Below are 19,537 nucleotides of genomic sequence, written 5' to 3' on the forward strand. Positions count from 1 at the left end.
CACGGCAGCAAGTGTTGACTGTGCAGACGGCACTTCCGAGCGCCAACTGGCGGTGTTGGAGCTCAGGGATAATACTGAAAACAGAGGAGCCAGAGGTGTATTTGGAGGAGGTTTTAAATCAGTAGTAGTGAGAATGTGGACAGAGCAGGAGAAATTGCCGTCCGCACAGCAGGGGAACAGCTGACGTTACTGAACCCCAATAACACGGCAGCAAGTGTTGACTGTGCAGACGGCACTTCCGAGCGCCAACTGGCGGTGTTGGAGCTCAGGGATAATACTGAAAACAGAGGACCAGAGGTGTAATTGGAGCAACTTTAAAATCTGTAGTAGTGAGAATGTGGACAGAGCAGGAGAAATTGCCGTCCGCACAGCAGGGGAACAGCTGACGTTACTGAACCCCAATAACACGGCAGCAAGTGTTGACTGTGCAGACGGCACTTCCAAGCGCCAACTGGCGGTGTTGGAGCTCAGGGATTACAGTTCAGGTGGTAGAAACATGAACACAACAGGAGACCTGGATACTGTTGCCAACCAATTATTTATTCTGGAAGAGGACTGGCAAATTCATGAGAGATCCAGGCCTTGTTCATTTTGAGAAAAGTAAGCCGGTCAACGTTATCGGAGGATAGTCGCATGCGACGGTCTGTTAGTACACCACCTGCAGCTCTAAAGACGCGTTCCGATAATACACTAGCAGCAGGGCAAGCTAGCACCTCCAATGCATACTGACTAAGCTCTGGCCATGTATCCAGCTTACAGACCCAAAACTTGAAGGGAGAAGAGCCATCTGGGAGTACACTAAGAGGGCAAGACACGTAGCCTATCACCATCTGACGGAAACGTTGCCTCCTGCTGACTGGAGCCGTCTGTGATGGTGTAGACATTTGTGGCGGCGGGGACACAAAACTTTGCCACTTTTCGGCCATACTGGCCTTGCCTTGTGCTGAGGCGCTGCTTCTGCTCCCTCTTTGTGCAGAGCTTCCTCCACTGCCTCGACGCACTGAGCTGCTTTGTAAAGCACTAGCAGCACTGCTCTCGGTTGGAATGGAGAACATGATGGAATGCACCAGTGCGTCTTGGTACTCCCGCATTTTACGCTCCCGGTTCAACGGTGTTATGAGGCTTTGTAAGTTGTCCCAGTAGCGAGGATCTAGGAGGGTGGACACCCAATAATCAGCCATGTTGAGAATGTGGGCGATGCGGCGGTCGTTTCTCAGGCACTGCAGCATGAAATCAACCATGTGCTGCAGACTGCCAACTGGCCAAGAAACGCTGTCCCCTGCTTGAGGCGTGATCTCTGCCTGCTCTGCATCACCCTACCCTCGCTCTAGATACTGACTACTAGAACATTGTGTACCTCCCTCCTCTGGACAGATGTCTTCCTCATCCATTGACTCCTCCTCATCCCCCTCACAAAGTGTCCCCTGCCTAGGCCTTTGTGAGGAACCACGTTGCGCAGACTGTAGAGAAGCAGATGGCATTTGTGACTCCTCATCCTCCACCTCTTCCAAAACCTCGTCCCTTAGTGCTTGCAGTGTTTTTTCAAGCAGGCAGATAAGGGGGATAGTCATGCTGACTAGTGCATCATCTGCACTCGCCATCCGCGTGGAATAATCGAAGGCACGCAAAACGTGGCAAATGTCCTTCATAGAGGCCCACTCAGTGGTGGTGAAGTGTGAACGGCGCGCACTGCGACTTGTTTGCGCCTGCTGCAGCTGGTACTCCATTACTGCTGCCTGCTGCTCACACAACCTCTCCAACATATGTAACGTTGAATTCCACCTGGTAGGTAGGTCACATATGATGCGATGTTCCGGAAGACGTAATCGGCGCTGCAGAGCTGCAATGCGTGATCTTGCATTGCTGGAATGCCGCAAGTGAGCGCACTCTATGCGGACCTTGTGAAGCAGTGCATCAAGATCCGGATAGTCCCTCAAAAAACTCTGCACGACCAAGTTGAGCACATGTGCCAGACATGGGATGTGAGTGAGGTTGCCTAGGCCCAGAGCTGCCACCAGATTTCGGCCATTGTCACACACTACCATGCCTGGCTGGAGATTCGCTGGCACAAACCACACGTCGCTCTGCTGCTTGATGGCATTCCAGAGCTCCTGCGCTGTGTGGCTTCGATTCCCCAAAGAAATTAATTTTAATACGGCCTGTTGACGTTTGGCCACGGCTGTGCTCATATTGGTCACCATAACAGGTAACCGTTCACGGGTCGATGTGGAGGTAGACCGTGACGGCTCCTGCAGCGCTGATTCAGAGGAACTGGAGTATGAGGAGGAGTCAATGTGTACAGACTGGATTCCTGCAATCCTTGGAGTTGGCAGAACACGTACAGCGCCACTCTCAAGATCTGTACCCGGCTCCACAACATTTACCCAATGGGCAGTGAGGGAAAGGTATCGTCCCTGTCCATGCTTACTGGTCCACGCATCGGTGGTCAGGTGGACCTTGCTACTGACGGCGTTTTGTAGCGCATGTTTAATTTTTCCCTCCACATGACGTTGCAGGGCAGGGACAGCTTGCCTGCTGAAATAAAAGCGGCTGGGCACGTTGTATTGTGGGACTGCCAATGCCATAAAGTTACGGAATGTGTCAGTCTCCACCAGCCTGAATGATAGCATTTCAAGGGCCAGTAGTTTAGCAATGCCAGCATTCAGAGCCTGTGCTCGGGGTTGGTTTGCCGAGTATGGGCGCCTTTTCTCCCATGCCTGTGCTAACGATGGCTGTAGACTGGCCTGGGAGTGTGAGGATGACTGGGAAAGTGGTGCTGTGGGTGGAATTACACTGTGTCTCTGTACGACAGTGCCAGAGATTCTTCCATGGCGATCCTGTGAGGAAGCCGAACCAGCTGTGTGTGAGCTGGAGGAAGAGGCTACAACACGAGCTGAAGAGGTGGTAGGTGGCGCTGTATGTTGGCCTTGGTCTTCAGTGTGTTTTTGTAACTCCACCACGTGCTTGGTCCGCACATGTTTCCACATATTTGTGGTATTGAGGTTGCTGACACTTTTCCCTCTTTTCACCTTCTGATTACACAGCTTGCATTTGACAAAGCAAATGTCATCTGCAACTGTGTCAAAAAAGGACCAGGCACTGCAAGTCTTGGGAGCGCCCGCTTTGGATTTTGGAAGAGCCATGCTCCTAATGGGTGCCGAAGTGGAGGCTACAGGCAACCAAGTCTGCACCCTCCCTCTCCCTCCTTTTTGGGCTGTTCGGGGAATCTCTTCCTCAGAGCTGCTCCCACCACCTTCCTGTCCCTCACGCCATGATGGGTCAAGGACCTCATCATCTACACCACCCTCTTCAAACAACTGCTTCTCCTGGGTAGTCTCGACAGCACAGTACGCACCAGAAAGTGGCACCTGAGTCTCATCATCAGATGCGTACTGAGGTGTGCTGCTGACCATAGGCACTGGCCCACCCGCCTCTTCAGATTCAGAGAGACAAAACGGTTGCGCATCACTGCATACTACCTCTTCTTCAAATTCTCGAATTCTGCTTGGCTGGCCCCCTCTTTCCAAGCCAAGAGATTCAGAGAACAGAAGTAGAGATGGCTCCTGTCCAGGGCTCTCTGACTGCCTGGGCAATTTGGCAGGTGGTGAAGAGACAGATGGGTGCTCTTCAGTGCTCAGGACCTGAGAGGATCTGGAACTAATTGAAGTCGATGCGTTAGCTGCCATCCATCCGACAACGGCTTCAATTTGGTCCTCCCGCAGCAGTGGGGTACGGCTAGCTCCTACAAAGCTGCGCATAAAGGACTGTTCCCTGGTAAAACTGGGGGATGCTGAGTCACTGGTGCCCACAGCAGGCACAGAATCCCCACGTCCTCTCCCTGCAGGCACAGAATCCTCATGTCCTCTCCCTGCAGAAACTCCACGCCCACGCCCACGACCACATGCCTTATTCCCTGCCTTCTTCATCTTGGTAGACTGATAAAGATAGGCAGAAAAGTACTAAGGGCTTAGTGTGCTTATTCCTGAACAGCTGCTAACAGGTATAAGAAACAGTAATTTTATAAAGTGTGGACTAGACTTTAATATGAGCTAATGTGGCCTACACAACTGTAAAGTGGAGTGTTTGGTGAACTTTATTTAGGTTTTTTTTGTCACAAAAAGACACTGGATGTGCCTAAAGATGTAATAACGATAGTATCACAAACTTTTTGTAGCTATTACAATGTAGGAAGGTAACCTACAATGCAATAGATGAGGCTACAAAAAATAGGCTAATACTAATCTGGCTGGGGCTGCAGGGCCCAATGCTGCAGAAAGGCTCCTCTAACTACTCCTATATAGTGTGTTTGGAACCAATTTAGCTGAATACGGATGGAACCACCACACTAATAGGAGAAATCAGGAAAAATTATGAATTGGCAAAAAAGGACAATGTATGAGGCAGTGACACACACTGAGTGCACTACAACCAGACGTGGTTGAAGCACACACTACAGGGTGAGCTGCACTCACACACAAGACCTTGCAGACAGCGGTGAACAGTACAGATGCAGAGCACTGTGCACTAGCGCTGCAAGACCAAAAAAAATTCTCTATCTACTCCTATATAGTGTGTTTGGAACCAATTTAGCTGAATACGGATGGAACCACCACACTAATAGGAGATATCAGGAAAAATTATGAATTGACAAAAAAGGACAATGTATGAGGCAGTGACACACACTGAGTGCACTACAACCAGACGTAGTTGAAGCACACACTACAGGGTGAGCTGCACTCACACACAGAGACCTTGCAGAAAGCGGTGAACAGTACAGAGAACTGTGCACTAGCGCTGCAAGGCACAGCGATTTATAAAGTAGCTTGGGTAAAGCAGAATAGACCAAATAGGTAGCTAAAACTGTCCCTCAGAACAACAGCGTCCTATCCCTAACTGAATTCACAGCAGAGTGAGCTCAAAATGGCGGCGGCTTTTATAGTGCATCATGACATCATTTCAGCAGCCAATCACAGCCATGCCATTAGTTAAGATGCCTACATGCCTAACAGGATGTGCCCACACTTCTTAGGATCCTCATTGGCTGAATAAAATGAAAATGGCTCATTGCATTATGGGAACTTCCGATTCCGGTATACGATATTGCAAAAGTATCGGAATTAAGTATCGGAATTCCGATACTGCAAATATCGTCCGATACCCGATATTTCAGTATCGAAATGCTCAACACTAGTGATGAGCAAACGTGCTCGCCACTGCTTGGTATTCGCCCGAGCATCTCACTGCTCGATATGCTCGGCGCTCTGCGAGTATTTCCTGGTTGCTCGGGCGGGAGCTCGGGTCCCCTCCCTGCATGTTTGGCACTCTTTAGAGAGCCAGTGAACATGCAGGGATTGCCTGCCATACACTGTAATGCCTTAGCCATGTTGCTTGTGGCATTACAGTGATTGGCTGATCGTACTGCATCATGAGGTGTATATAAGACCAGGAGCCGCCATGTTCATCACAGTCTATCCCGGAATCAGGCAGAGTAGGGAGAGGTGCTGCTGCGTCAGGGAGAGATTTGCTTGTTTAGAGTTAGAATAGGTATTCCACAACATAATATCTATAATATCCATCTGAACTAACAGTCCTTCTAATCCAGCTGCATATAATCAGTGGTGATAGCAGGAATTAGGCAGGCAGGCAGGATATGTGGCAGACTGCAGTGCATATAGCAAGAGGGTCCATTGAACGTCCTGTTAGTCTAGGTATTCCACAACACACACACATATATATATATATATATATATATATATATATATATATATATATATATATATATATATTCATATATATTCACACACATAGATAGATATCAGAGCTAGGCAGGCAGGAAGTGTATGTGGCAGACTGCAGTGTATAATACAGCACAAGAGGCTCCATTCCAGTTCTGTCTGCTGCTGCTGTCACAGATATTTCTACAAATAGCCCCAGGTATCAGGGGCCAGGGATAATTATTTTTTTCATCTTAATCCTGATTATTTGGTTAAAAAGCAACCGGCTGTGCTGAAGTGAATATGCTTAGGTGACAAACCGCACAACGTTGAAGAGTCGTGGACAGCTCTGAAAGAGCAGGCAGATCTGTGGCTGAAACCGCTGACCCTACAGCCTGGCATGGTCGTGTGTGAAAATGACCGGAACCTAGTGGCGGCTCTGAGGCGAGGCGAGCTCAAACACGTACCATGCCTGGCCCATGTGCTTAACCTTATGGTTCAGCAGTTTCTCAAAACCTACCCAGATCTGCTTGTCGAAGTATGCCACGTGTGTACCCATTTTAGAAAATCAGCTACAGCTTCCGCCACCCTTGCCGTGCTTCAGCAGCGTTTGCAGCTTCGAGCTCCCAACGCGTTGCAACTCTACATTGCAGATGTTGGGAAGGATTTGTGAGCAGAAGGGCATTTATTGACTACTAGCATCAGCAAGGCCGTCGGTATTCAGTTCAGACTCCACACATAAGAGCTCAGGAGTGGACATGAATGTCAGACATATGTACCATCCTCCAAAACTTTAAGGACTCCACCAAGATGGTGAGTGGCGATGACGCCATAATTAGCATCACCATTCCGCTTCTCTGTCTTCTGAAACGCTCTCTGCTCACAATAAAAGAGGATGCATTGAAGGCGGAGCACGATGAGATGGAGTTGGGGACACAGAAGTCTTGCCTCTTTGCAGTCTGACACACATGGCTGAGTTTATGCTACACTGCCTTTCCCATGACCCTTGCGTTGTCCAAATTTTGAGTGACAGTCATGACTGGCTGTTGACACTTCTGGACCCACGCTACAAGAAGAACTTTCTGTCTCTTATTCCCACGCAGGACAGGCCTAATAAAATGGTGCAGTATGAGAAGGCCCTTGTTGCTGAATTATTTTAAAAATTTCCATTTGAAAATGCTGGCATCAGAGGTCACAGTTCGTTGGACAACCAAGGAGTACAGGCGAGAGAGCCACAAATGCAATCCAGCAGAGGCAGGGGAACACTGTCCAAGTTCTGGGAGAGTTTTCTCAGCCTTTCCCATCGCACAAGCCCTGAGGCGCGGGGTACTCTCACAAGGAGTGCAAAGTTTTGGAACATGGTGAGGGAGTACCTTGCCGACCGTACCAACGTCCTCCGTGATTCCGCTGTGCCAGATAATTATTGGGCATCCAAGCTGCACACGTAGCATGAACTGGCTCTCTATGCCTTGGAGGTCCTGGCCTGCCCTGCCCTAGCGTTTTGTCAGGGCGGGTTTTTAGTGCCGCCAGTGGGATTATAACCGATTGGCGCATCCTCCTGTTAACTGAAAATGCTGACAGGCTGACTCTTATAAAAATGAACAAGGGCTGGATTGGGCCAGACTTCTCAACACCATCAAATGATAGCAGCATAACATAAACTCAAATGATTTTTTTTTTGGGAGGTCTAACTCTATTCCCATGCTGCTCAGTCTTCACACCCAGACATGGGTATATACTTCCTGATTTTGTCTATTTGCTCTTGTCCTCTTCCTTCTACTCATCCTTCACATCCTCCTCCATATCATTACCATATATACCATATCAACATATCTACTGTATGTCTCTTGCAAGGGACATTGGAGTTCCTCTGAATTTTTGGCAGCCGTTACATTCACTGCATAGGCAAACAGTATGGGAGACCCACTCCTTTTTAATGGGAACATGTCGTACTCATTACTGTAGCCCACCTCTATGTGTCTTTAAATTGTTAGTGGGGTTTTTCCTAAATTTTGGCAGCCCTTGCAGTCACAGCATACCCTATAACTGGATAGTAGACCCTCTCCTTTCTAATAGGAACATGTCGTTACTGTGGCCCAGCTCTATGTGTGTTTAAATTGTTAGTGGGGTTTTTCCTAAATTTTTGCAGCCATTGGACTCACTGCATACCCTATAACTGGATAGCAGACCCTCTGCTTTCTAATAGGAACATGTCGTTACTGTGGCCCAGCTATATGTGTCTTTAAATTGTTAGTGGGGTTTTTCCTAAATTTTGGCAGCCGTTGGACTCACTGCATACCCTATAACTGGATAGCAGACCTTCTCCTTTCTAATGGGAACCTGTACTTACTGTGGCCCAGCTCTATGTGTGTTTAAATTGTTAGTCGGGTTTTTCCTAAATTTTGCCAGCCGTTGGACTCACTGCATACCCTATAACTGGATAGCAGACCCTCTCCTTTCTAATGGGAACATGTCATTAATGTGGCCCAGCTCTATGTGTCTTTAAATTGCTAGTGGGGTTTTTCCCAAATTTTGGCAGGCCTTGCTGTCACAGCATGGGCATTACCACTATAGGAGACCCACTCCTTTATATTGGGAGCATTTTTTTTACATAAACCCTCCTCTATGTCTCTTCAAAGGGGTATTGGGTTGCGTCCAAATTTTTAACAGTCCTTGCAGTCACTGCATACGCAATAACAGTATAGGAGACCCACTCTTTAATAATGGGAACATCAAAGAATAGCCGACTGCTGGCTCTTTAAGAATAGTAAGGCTGTAAAAATAGTGTTTGTGACTTTCACAATCCCTCCTTCATAAATGAAACAGAATGTGTCTGATCATGTTTCACACACCACATGGCCTGATAAGGTTGTAAAATGTTAAAATGACATTTCCCGGTAAATGCATTTGTCACAGTGGAAAGCAATGCAAAAGTGCAAGAAAACATCAAAAACACTACGTGTGAACATAGCCCAAGGTGTGGAGGAGCATTTTTGTTTTTGGTTATTTATTTTGCCTTATATACAAGTCATTACCCTGGAAAGGATATTCCTTAACATATTTCCCAGGAAAATCCATTTTGGTTTCGTTTTTGTATGTTTTATTCTGAGTTTGTAAAAGTGGTGTAATACCACTGACAACATTGTTGACAGCAGTGACCTGGGACTCAGAAATGCTTCCAGGGGTCTTCCCTATGCTGTTCTCATGCTATTTGAGCACTGTTCCCATCGATTTGGGCAATTTTTAGGCCCTGTGCAGACCACCGGGGGGGGGCCAAAAAAATGCTCGAGTTTCCCATAGACTTACATTGTGCTCGTTACTTGGGCCGAGCACTCGAGCATTCCAATTTGCTCGACTCGAGCAATGAGTACCCAAGCATTTTAGTGCGTCCGCTCTCGATTCCAGACAATTTTGCGTTCAAAAAGTCACACAGTGCTTCTTCCCTCCTGAACCCTGCTGTGCACCGAATCAGTGTTTTTTCCTCACATATGGGGTATCGGCGTACTCAGGAGAAATTGCACAACAGTCCATTTTCTCTTCTTACCTTTGTGAAAATAAAAAAATTGGGGCTAAAAGATAATTTTTGTGGAAAAAGTTAGATTTTTTATTTTCATGGCTCTACGTTATAAACTTCTGTGAAGCACCTGGGCGTTCAGGGTGCTCACCACACATCTAGAGAAGTTCCTTGTGGGTCTAATTTCCAAAATGTGGTCAGTTGTGGGCAGTTCCACTATTTAGACACATCAGGGTCTCCCCAAACGCGACATGGCATCCGCTAATTATTCAAGCAAATTTTACATTCAAAAAGTCAAATGACGCTCCTTCCCTTCCGAGGTCTACCATGTGCCCAAACAGTGGTTTTCCCCCACATATTGGGTATCGACTTACTCATAACAAATAGCACAACAAGTGGTATGGTACAATTTCCCCTGTTAACTTTATGAATATGCAAAATTGGGGGCTGAAAAACATTTTTGTGGGAAAAATGTGAATTTTATTTATGCGGTCCAATGTTATAAATATCTGTGAAGCACTTGGGGGTTCAAGATGCTCACCAAAATGGTGTCAATTGTGGGGGTTTAAACTGTTTAGACACATCAGGGGCTCTCCAAATGCGACATGGCGTCCACTAATTATTCAAGCAAATTTTACATTCAAATGTCCCTCCTTCTCTTCCAAGAAGTGCCCAAACAGTGGTTTTCCCCCACATATGGGGTATCGGCGTGCTCAGGAGAAATTGCACAACAAATTTTGGGGTCCAATTTTTCCTGTTACCCTTGCAAAAATAAAAAAAAATTGGTCTAAAGTAACATTTTTTGTGAAAAAAAGTTAAATGTAGGTAACTATTTTTAACAGCGACCTCGTGTCAATAACTTCGCTGACACACTGCAACAAAATTTCAATGGAGGCCAGAAATGGTAGAATTTTCAGCGCAATTATATGTGATCTGTGTGACGGACAAACCACAGTTTTAAATAGATGTATTTTTAGCGCTGTAATATGGAAAGGATCTGGCTGTATTCTGCAGTGCCAACAAGCAAATGGAGCAGAAAAACTGTGTTCTCTGGATTGCTTGTTAAGCAAATAATCAGGATTAAGATCCAAAAAAAATTATTCCTGGCCCCTGTTCCCTGAGCTATTTCTAGAAATATCTGTAAAAGCAACAGCAGACAGAACTGGAATAGACCCTCCTGCTATATGCACTGCAGTCTGCCACATACACTGCCTGCCTGCCTAGCATTGATATCTATGCAGCTGGATTAGACGGACAGAGATAAATATGTGTAGAATATGTTGTGGTATACCTACACTAACTAAGAAAAATCTCTCCCTAGCTCAGCAGCACCTCTCCCTACACTGTCTGATTCTGGAGTAGACAGTGAAGAGCATGACTGCCCCAGGTCTGATAGAGACCTGATGACTAATGTTGAGCCACCCCCCGTAGTATTTGGGTTCGGTTCGTCGAACACCGTTAAAACCAATGGCAGGCAAACAAAAACACATAGAAACACATAGAAAACACCTTCAAAGGTGTCCAAAAGCTTACAAACTGCTCAGAAGACACTCTCTTTAAAAAAGCCGGCCGGCAATTCAGCAGCGGCATACACTGGTACCCGACAATTTAGAACAGAAAGAATAGAGCATCACACATAGATTAGATAGATATAAACATGTCAGTCACATATATAAGAAGTACAGTGACAGTGTTGATTACTGTACTTGTCATTTAGTGCTAAAATAAAGGATTTATTTAAAAAAAAATTGGCGTGGGGTTCCCCGTAATTTTAGTCTCTAGCGGAGGTTAAGCAGACGGCTGGGGCAGATGTTTGAAGCCTGGGAAGGGGGTAATATCCACGGAGCTTCCCAGGCTACTAATATCAGCCCCCAGCTGAATACCTAGCCTTTACTAGCTATTAAAATGGGGGACCCCAAAAAAAATGTCGTCCCTATTTTAATAGCTAGGCAGACAGCTGGGGGCTGATATTAATAGTCCAGGAAGGGTGCCATGAATATTGGCCCCCTCCCAGGCTAAAAACACCAGCCGTCAGCCGCCCCAGAAATGGCGCATCCATGAAATAATTAAAAAAAGGGCTTCCCTGTATTTTTGTTTCCAGCCAGGTACAAATAGGCATCTAGGGGTTGAGGGCAGCCCGTTCCTGGAAGCTATACCTGGCTGGACACAAAAATATGGCGAAGGCCACGTCAAATTTTTGGTGAAAAATTCAATAAATTTAAAAAAAAAAAACACATTTAGGGACTGCATCTTTATTAACCCCTCCACATGGAGGGTTAATAAAGATGCAGTCCCTAAATTATTATTATTTTTTTATTATTTTTTAATTTTTCCCAAAAATTTTGACGTGGGCTTCACCATATTTTTGTATGCCAGCCAGGTACAGCATCCAGGAACGGGCTGCCCCAACCACCAGCTGCCTATTTGTACCTGGCCGGACACAACAATATAGGGAAGCCCTTTTTTTTTTAAATTATTTCATGAAATAATTAAAAAAAAAATACGTGGGGCTTCGCCCTATTTTTGTGTCCAGCCAGGTACATCTAGGCAGCTTGGGGCTAGAATCTGCAGCGCAGGGAGGCCCAAGCTTTCTGAGCCCCCCCGCTGCAAATTGCAGTCCGCAGCCACCCCAGAAAATGGCGCGTTCATAGAAGCGCCATCTTCTGGCGCTGTACCTAACTCATCCAGGGCCCTGGTGCGGTGGCTCACTGGGTAATAAAGGGGTTAGGGCCAGCTTGGCATTATCAGCTGGCCCTAAGCCCGAAATTCATGGGGTCACGCCAATATTAGACATGACCGCCATGAATTTCTAGTAAAGTATTTAAAAAAACACAACACCCAGAATAAAGTCCTTTAATTGAAATAAATACACAATTTTTTAATGTTCTAAATTAAACCATACTTACCATCATGCCCATTGCAGCTGAAGCCAATGTCTTCTGCAATAAAAGTAAAATAATAAAGCAACCTCATTCTTACCTTTCCATGGTTCCCACGGCGGCTCCAGCTCTGCTACATTGACATGACAGGCTGGATCGCAGCCGAAAGCTGCCATCCAGCTTGCCATGCCGCTGACACTGAGAAGCGCAGGCATGCTTGCGCTCCTCAGTGTCTCGCTGTGACGGCATCCAGATGAGCCGATGTCATGTCCAATGAACTCAGCTCACCTCATGCACGTCACTGACAGTGTGGGAAAATTCTCCTGCGCTCAGTGCTTCAGCAGGAGAATTGTAGTCTGGCTGAAGCCGAAGAGACAGGTGGTGTGTTATCTGGATCTGACAGAAGGCAACTGAACAGGATTCAGATCAGGAGAGAAACTAAACACAGGTCGGATAAACTCCCTGAACTAACAGTGCAGAGTATTATCAGGCAGGAAGATAAGGACTGGAAGAAATTGTGTCACAGGGATCATCTCCCACATCAAACCCTCCCCCCTCTATCTCCATGCTGGATAAAGAATGCTGTGTACTATTGTGTCCTTGTGAAGGAAAAGCCTGTGGTTATGTATGCATAAAAGTGTGCTGCTAAGAGATCTAATCTATGCTGAATTATGCTACTGAAGAGACTGTAATACTGTGCCTTGTGAAGAAACTACTGTATTGTTACTGAAGAGGGTTGCTCAAGAAACTCAGATGGTACTGTAATGAAGATTGTTGCTGTAATATCCCTGAATTTCACTGGTCGTGCTTCAGATTAAATTTCACTGTTAAACTGTTGAAAAAGACTCTTGTCAGATGTGTCTGGTCAGCAATTAAATCTATCGTGTGCCTGAGAGAAACTGCAGCCTATGGTCGCCCTGAGTAACGGTTCCCCCAGGATTCCAAAGAATTCATGAAACCCGTCTCGCCCTATCTGAACCTAGCGGCGTGCGTGTAACATGACATGTGTCATAACATTGGTCCAGGTACAATCCTATGCTTTGTCAGATTGCACTCAGACCAAAAATACTCTCATCTGCACCTGGCCTTACGGTGATTACTGTGGAATGCAAATTTCAAGGGTTATTATCAACCATTTCATTAAGATGACTGACAAGCAGGGCCAAGCAGGGTGTGGATCAAGCACTTGCCTCCCCTTCCACATAGGAGGCTCACAGTTATGTCCCTACCCATCTATTGCTTGCTGAGTCTTCAGATGTAGTGATCCCAAGACTCAGTGCTGCATGCACTTTTACTGCGGCTGGCGCTCAGCTAAAAGAGCGCAAGTCCTCAGTGCTCTACTGACCTCTGCCGCTGCAGCGGAGCTATAAATGATACTAGGCAGCAACATTGCATTAGAGAAGCATAAATATATGGTTAACTGCTTACCTGTCTTTTCTTCTGCTGAACGCTGTGGTTCTCAATGTTATTTGTAACAAAAGAAAAAAAGGTGGAAAAAGAAAAAAAGGTGGAAAAAGAAAAAGCAAATAATAAGGTAATAAAAAAAAAAAAATGAATGATACCTGATGTCACCGACCAGGATCCAGCACAAGCCACTCAATGGTGCACATCAGAACTGATATTGTGCTCACCATTCACAGTACCACCGCGTCCTGTGATAGGCTGCAGCAGTCAAGTGACTTAACACTAGAACTACTGATGGAGTCATTTTGACTCCTTTCGTTTTTTATTTCTCTTCTGTGACTACATTTTTCAGAATTCCGGCTTGAAACTCGGTGACTTTTCCTCAAATATGATGTGAAAAAAGATTTTGTGAGAATAAATAATTTTGGTGAAAAATTTGCGCGTTTTTTTCAAAATTTACCAAGAACTACTGAAGGGAGTCATTTTGACTCCCTACTATATTTTGAGGTCCTTTTGTCACTAAATGTTGCTATAAAGTTTTGTGCATAATTTTTTCACTCTGTCTTATTTACCCTGATGTTCATATAGATGTAGTTCAATTTACATGTCAACTTTTCACATTTTCCTTGTGTTTTACCTGCTTGTATTACTGTGTAATCGATAGTCCTTTGAGCGCATGGCGTTTATTTTTTTTATTTTTTGATTCATATATATTGACACATATAAAGAACTGTACGCTTGCAGAAGCATGCAGGAACAATAATTTACAGTTTACTCTATCTGATGAGGAGCTAGATGCATTCATTGCGATATTCTATGCTCGTGGAATATCTGGCACGAACCGTCACTCGATTAGCAGTATTTGGTGTAATGACTGGGGAATACCGTTTTGCAAAGCGACAATGTCTAGGGACCGCTTTGTTGAAATTATGAGGTTTCTCAGATTTGATGAGAAATCTACTCGATCGGAGAGACTGCAAACGGACAAGTTTGCTCTATTTTCTACTGTGTGGGACAGGTTTATTAAAAATTGTATTGCGTGTTACAAACCTGGCCCATACATAACGGTGGATGAGCAACTTTTCCCAAGCAAAACTAGGTGTCCATTCACGCAGTACATGCCTTCCAAACCAGATAAATATGGCCACAAATATTGGCTAGCTGTTGATAAGAGGAGCAAATATCTGGCAAATGGCTTCCCTTATCTAGGCAAAGATGACACACGCCGTGCTGAGGACCGTTTAGCTGACCATGTGGTAATGAAGTTATTGGACCCGTTTTTGAAAAAAGGTCGCAATGTTACAACCGATAATTATTTTACTTCAGTAAAATTAGCTAAACAGCTAAAAAGCAAAGGAACAACCATCGTGGGAACACTGAACAAGATAAGGCGAGAAGTGCCTAAAGAAATAAAATCCATGAAAGAGGAATTGTACAACACTAAAGTGTTTAGAAATGAAGACAATTTTACACTTACAGTATATCAAGGAAAGCCCAACAAAAATGTTGTCATTTTGAGTTCCGTCCATCCAGATGTTGTTGTTGCGTCTGATTCCGCTAAAAAAACTCCAGAAACGGTAAAGTTTTACAATGAAACAAAATATGGAGTGGATGTAGTGGATCAGATAGCACGAAAATATACCACACGAACATGCACAAGGAGATGGCCTGTTCATGCATTTGAAAGTGCCTTAGACTTTGCGGGTATAAATGCATGGATAATATTCGAGGAGATTACCCACCAAAAAATGTCACGCAAGGCATTTTTGCAAACGCTTGTGAGAGAGTTGAGTGGTCCTTATGTCACAGATAGGGAAAAGGGTTCCACGTCCCAAGTTTCTACATGCTCAGAAGTGATGGTTCAAACAAAATTTTGCCAGATCAAAGAAAAGTGCAAGAAAAATAGATCTGTCGGAAATTGTAAGACTTGTGGTAAGTCTTTGTGTGGGCAATGTACTGCCATAAATCAAAGGCAATGCCTAAAATGCGAAACACCAAATGTTTAGAAGGTGAATTGTGCGCCATATTTTCATTTTTATGCTCCTCCACCTACATTTTCTCTGCCTTTTGTTCTTCAGTTGTTGTTTATATGTGTGCACTTGAATAAAAAAAAATGTTTGAAAAACGTCTATTATAATTATTGTTATTTTCTGTAGAAAAATAAGAAAAGCAGAAAAAAAACAATCAAAAGCATTACTGTTGGATCTCACAATAATAATACATTACAAAAAATATAATTATTAATAAATAACCACAAATGAAACTCTAAAAATAAACGAAAACAAGCAAGGAGTCAAAATGACTCCTTTCAGTAGTTCTAGGCGGGGTCACGAGTCCAGTAGTCCTAGTGTTAAATAGAGTGTCATCAGAAAAACATGTTCAAGTCAGCTGACTGCTGGAGCCTATTACAGACCCTGTGACTGGTGAGGGTGTCATCACTTCTGGTGCCAGTGCACACCAAGTGTGGCCTGACTTGGTGTACTGGATCCAGGTGACTGACAGCTGATATTGTATCACTGATTTAGTTTTTTTGTATGTTTTTTATTAATTTATGTTTGTGCTTTTTCGTTCTTTTTTTTTTTTTTTTAACATTTAGTACTTTTGTTGTTAGGGTTGCTGCCTAGAGTGTTATGTGTGACTGATGTTGCGGTGCAATATAAATCTCACCAGTGAATTGCTGGCTAAAAGCTAAGGGGACCCCACCAACCATGAGAGTCACTCAGTTGATTAGAGCACTGCCAGAGCATAGACATTAACATACAGGTCTATAGGACTGATGGAAATACCAGAGCACAGTACTCTCCCATAGACTATTCACATAGTGGTAAGGCACATTAATCATAATTGCCGCAAACAGTTTGACTTTGACCCTGGAGATCATATTCATGATCTGTATTTCAGACAAGAAGCCAAAAAAGAAATGTCTATTAAAAAAATCCAACTGTACCAACCATCAGGTCTGTTTTTTACACCTGGGATTCTCATAAATAGCACCCCATAAGCCTCTTCAATGAGGTGCTTGCCATTTAAATTATGAATTGTTCTCCTGAGCCGAACTTGTTATAAGGCCACAGCCCCACTATCAGTATTTGGTCAGTATTCAGTCAGTATTTTGTCTCAGGAGTGGGAGACAAAACCAGGAGTGGGTGATAAATGCAGAATTGGTGACTTGTTTCTATTATACCTTTTCTCTGATTGTTCCTCACCTGGTTTTGGCTCCCACTCCTGAGAAAAAATACTGACCAAATACTGATAGTGGGGCCGTGGCCTTAGATGTATTTTGACAAATAGACCACCCATGTATGACTAGTTTGAATCTTCCTAGGATCAAAGACGTGCAAATAACCCAAGTTTTTTTTTTGTTTTCGTTTTTCTACTTTCGTCAAGGTTAATATTAGTTCTTTCCTACATAATACTACATTGTCTTTTTTCTTTTTTAAATGGTTTACTGATTCATTTGTTCTAGCTAATAGGTTACTGTATAACTATGTTATGCTTTATTAGGAAATATTCGACATATTGCAAAGTGTTACCGACAACTTAAATGTAAAATCTATAAATCATTGTTCACTCTGTATAGCAAATCTTGCACATATCGTAAAGATCCATTAATTTTTAAAACACAACAGCACATTTTGACTAAAATGTAAAAATAAAAGTCATGAGCAAAAGGAACATTGGGCCCAATTCATTACGACTGGTGTTTGTTTTTTCATGTTTTTAAAAACTTTTTCTTACTTTTCACTGTTCTTAATAGTTTTGGGGACTTAAAGCTGCGATTGTCTGATTGCTTGTGTTATATACAGCGATGCCACAGTGTTTTTTTTTACCAGATTAACATTTAAAGCGCATGTCTTGAAGGAGTTAAAAGGATCCAACTGCATCAACTCTCAGGACTAATTTTTACACCTGGAATTCTCATAAATCCCATAAGCATCTTTAATGGGGCACTTGCCATTGAAATTATGAATTGTTCTCCTGGGCTAAACTTGTTATAAGATGTATTCTGAAAAAAAACTTCCACCTAGGACTACTTTGGAAGTTCCTGAGAACAAAGATATGCGAATAACTCAAGTGTTTCTTGCTTTTGTTTTCTACTTTTGGCAAGGCTAATATAAGTTAGGTCCTGCTTAATGCTACATTGTCTTTTCTTCTTCCTTACTAATTAATTTGTTCTAGCTAATAAGTTACTATACAACTGAATTATGCAAAGTGTTGCCAAAAACAAAATGTTAAAGTAATATTTATTTAGCTTAAATAATTATAAATTTTTGTCACATTTTGATCTTTGTTTCTTATCTAGTATCTAAGAAGACAAAAGGATATACTAAATATTGGATAAGGATAACGGATAATGCTTCGAAATGTCCTTATTTATACTTATAGTAGACAAAAGATAATAGAGCATAAACAGCAACTAGGCAATAACGACTGATATTTTGTAAAAAAAAAAAATTAAGGGGAAATTAAAAATGAAGCACAATTTGATTGCAGGAAACCACTGTTGAAAGCAAAACATAAAAAAGAGAGACTTGCATTTGCCAAAATGCATATTAAAAAGCCACAAAACATCTGGGAGAATGTCTGTCACGGGGATACCACGACAGAGTGGGGTCAGAAGATCGCAGCGTCTGGTGACACATACACCTGCAGTTGTTAGAACGGCTTCACCGTCCCGTTAGCAGTTCTGGCTTTCATTACTCTGTTTCTGCAAGGGTTAAACTGCTTACTGGGACTCCTGGTGTACTCTGTCTTTTTGTGTCAGCTGTTCTGAGTTGGTTACTCCCCACAAGTTTAAGAACCCTCCTCCTTGCTTATTTCTTTGTCAGTGATAGCTTACCACTTCCTGGTTTACAGTTGAAGGAGAGTCCAGAGTTAGGAACTCGTGGTTCGAGATGTTTTAAGGAGATTTCTGCATGGATTTGGTTTGTGTGTGTTTCTCCTAAACATCTTCCCATTTGGTTTGTTCCACCTATCCCTCCCTTAATTCAAACTCGGTCATTTTCTGAGTGTATTTGTATGATTGTGGTTTTCTTTTATCTTTGTCTGTTTTCCCCTTTCTGTCAGATTTGTGTTATTCCATTTGCTTCTGTCCCATACCTCCTTTGGTGGGGGAATAAACAGATAAGCGTGCATATAGCAGCATAGCGAGGTATGAGATCCTGGCATCACCACTATCAGGGGTAATCTGGGGGATAGGGATAGCCCTAGGATTCCCCTAGTTTGAGGGACAGGGTTGGAGCCCATTGTCCCTGGAAATCCTACTGCATTATTGTGACAATGTCCTTTGGACAGATGAGACAAAACTGGAGCTTTATTGCAAGTCTCATCAACTCTATATTCACAGGCACAAAAAGAAAAGACGATTCTACTTACTATGAAGCATGGAGGAGGCTCAGTTATGTTGTGGGGCTGCTTTGCTGCATCTGGCACAGGGTGTCTTGAATCTGTCAAGTTCTGGCTAGTATCAGAAAGCTTGGTCTGAGTCGCAAGTCATGGCTTCTCCAACAGGATAATGACCCAAAACACACAGATAATAACATCCAAGAAAGGCTAAGAGCAAAGCATTGGACTCTTCTGAAGTGTCTTTTGTGAGCCTTATCTATTAACGCAGCTGAAACCTGCAGTTTGGAGTAGGCTTCTTCACACTTGAGATAGCTGGAGCAGTTTGCTCACATGAAGTGGCCAAATACCTGTGGACACGTGCAGAAGTCTCATTGAGAGTTATAGAAATTGAAAAGAGAATTAGATGGGTAGAAAGGCAAAATAAGCAATTGTAAGCACACAGCGCTATATAATAGGATGATTGTACTATATTAAGAGGATGAACATTTTGATGGGAGGAGGGCTTCTTTACCTACCATCATCATCTGTTTCTGAGCTGCCCAGCACGGGGAAACAAGAGAAAAAACACAGCCTATAAAGTCAGCCACATGTGAAGAAGTTGGAGAAACTACAGAAGTTGATGGTTTTCTGAGCACTGATTTCCCCGTGGGTGTTGCTGAAAGGTTTCTTACACCCAGATA

This window comes from Phyllobates terribilis, unplaced genomic scaffold, assembly GCF_046119375.1.
Source record: "Phyllobates terribilis strain yellow unplaced genomic scaffold, ASM4611937v1 Scaffold_402__1_contigs__length_1722832, whole genome shotgun sequence".
NCBI lineage: Eukaryota > Metazoa > Chordata > Amphibia > Anura > Dendrobatidae > Phyllobates > Phyllobates terribilis.